This window comes from Pteropus vampyrus, unplaced genomic scaffold (genome assembly GCF_000151845.1).
Source record: "Pteropus vampyrus isolate Shadow unplaced genomic scaffold, Pvam_2.0 Scaffold12165, whole genome shotgun sequence".
In the NCBI taxonomy this organism is placed as follows: Eukaryota; Metazoa; Chordata; class Mammalia; order Chiroptera; family Pteropodidae; genus Pteropus; species Pteropus vampyrus.
In genome coordinates this window covers 1-2,615 of record NW_011900946.1, presented here as the reverse complement: position 1 = coordinate 2,615, position 2,615 = coordinate 1, and positions in this window count along the sequence as shown.

Genomic DNA, 2,615 nt, shown 5'->3' with positions numbered 1-2,615 from the left:
GTGGTAACGATATAAGGCAAATTAAAATATATTTTAAAGTCTTTTGTAATTTTTATATTTTAACAATTTATTTTGTTTTATTTTTCACATGAATAATCATATATGCCACTTTCTACTACCCATTAATATAAAACTTGTAAACATAGTTCTGTGTTAGTTCATATTCTTTATATTTTTTATTTTTAGTAGACTCATAATAATGTTGATTAATAATTTAATAATGAACATCTGAGCCTCTTAGAATCTGTCATTCAATTTTATACTTTTTAAAAAAGTTAATTGTTACTTGTCCTTTAATATTATATGTTTTAATATTATAATTATTTTCTCTTTATGGTTTAAAAATTTGGGGGACACTATAATTAGTATTAACATTACTTTTGATTAACTTACTGAGATCAGCAATCCCATTAATATGAATATAATTTTAAAGCCAGCTAATCAAGTAGACTAACTTTTGAAACCTTTTGAGGGAAATATTAACTTTAATAATATATAGTTTCCTTTTTTCCCTTCTCCTGCTCTTGTTCTTCACTGTTTGAATTTTTTTTTCCTTTGTGTCTTACATTTGTTTCAACAATAACATTATTTACATGTAGGCATCTTTCCTTCTGCAGTCTAAGCTTTGTTATTTACTCTCATTTCTGTGTTAATTACCTACCCACTATTCTTATTTCTTTTTAAAATGGGTCCTTCATTTCACTGATCATATTACAAACTTGTTTATTGCACCCTCTGTAGAGTCCTGCTATCCAACAGAAATATAACATGAGCTGCATTTGTAATTTAAAATTTTCTGGTCAGCAACTTTTTTTAAAAAAGGTAGAAAACAGGTGAAATTAATTTTAATAATACATCTGTATTAGTTTGCTAAGTGCCACAGAATGGTTGGCTTAAACAATAGAAACTTCTTTTCTCATAGTTCTCTGGAGGCTTGAAGTTAGAGATCAAGATGCCAGCAGGGTTGGTTTTTTCTAAGCCTCTCTCCTTGGCTTGAAAATGGCCATCCATCTTCTTGTGTCTTCACATGGTCTCCCCTTTATTTGTGTCTCTGTCCCAATCTCCTTATAAGGCAGCAGTCATATTGTGTTAGGGCCTACCCTGATGATATCATTTTGACTTAATTACCTCTTTAAAGACCGTATCTGCACATAAAGTCACATTATGGACTTCATATGAACTTTGAGAGGAACACAAAGCAGTTCATAACAATATGCAAAATATCATTTCAATATGTAATTGATTTAAAAGCTCTCTGAAATATTTTACATTCTATTTTTTGTCTTCAAAATCGCAAATGTATTATACACTTACAGCACATCTCAAATCAAATGCTAAAATTTAAAAATCAATTCCTCAGTCACACAGCACATTTCAAGTGCTCAGAAACCACATGTGGCTCACGGTGGCTACTGTATTGGACAGGGCAGCTTTAGAGTTTCCCTTTCTGCACCTTTATTCTTTGGAGTTAGAGATTTAGTGCTTTCTACAGAAAAAGTAACTTTTTTTCACCCACCCTCCATGTATTTATTTAAATATATATTAAGTTCTTACTCTGTGCAAGATGTTAAGTACATAACTGTAGAGATTTATCTGTGAATGGAAGACATTGCTCTGTGCTTTTTCATTTTTGAAACTCTCTTTCCTAATAGCGAATTTTAATACGAATGCCTTTTTCTTCAGTGTAGTGTGGTAGTTAGGCAAATCTGCCTTTACCACAGGTTTTTAAGATTTCATACATATTTCTCATCCCAAACTTCAGATACACATCATTCTAACTTGGACTCTATTACACACCATGTTGCTAGTAAATTTGTTATCTGCAAAATGCACTCTTTTATTCCTGAACTACTTTAGTAGTGATTATATTTGGTATGACTTATGGAATCACCACAAAGTTCTTCTGTTGGTCCTGGCCTTTCCCGCTGACCCCACCCCTTCTTGAAGTACATAGCAACTGCCTACCACCTAGGTTATTGAATTACTTTACATATATTGTTGGGTTTCATCTCAATTAAATTTACAGTTAAGATGTCTATTGTATAATTTTATTCTGGGTAGCTGCATATCCCTTGTGACTTGGAAGCATACAGTCATCATTATTTTTTTTTTTTAAGGAACCCTTTCATTATTTTCCCTCTTTAAGTCTTTTTTTCTCTTTTTGTCTGCTTTTGGGTCTAAAGCCCTTTGAATGTTAACAATAAATAAACCAAAAATGGCTTTATCTTCTTTTTCTTTTCTCTTTTTTCAGTTTTTATATTCCTTCTTTCAAATCTTCCCCAAACTCTTCTGCTTTCTACCACTGTTTTCTCTCTTTTGGGTTCATACTGCTCCAGCTGGCACACTCTCATGGCCAGATCTAGAGGGAGAAATTCAGGTTTTTGCTTACTTCCACTATCTTGGATAGACTAACTTTAATGCATCTAGTTCTTTTTCCTTCATCCTTTTTCATGTGGCCATGCATATGCTGGATTCATTTTGTCCAGTTTCTGTTCACTTTGAATTGCCTATCTTAATTGTTGCTATATATCCACAGTTCCTTATTCTTTTACACTCTGTAGCCATATTTCCATGATGTTGGCAAAGGGATCATCTGTAACAAGAAATTCCAGAAG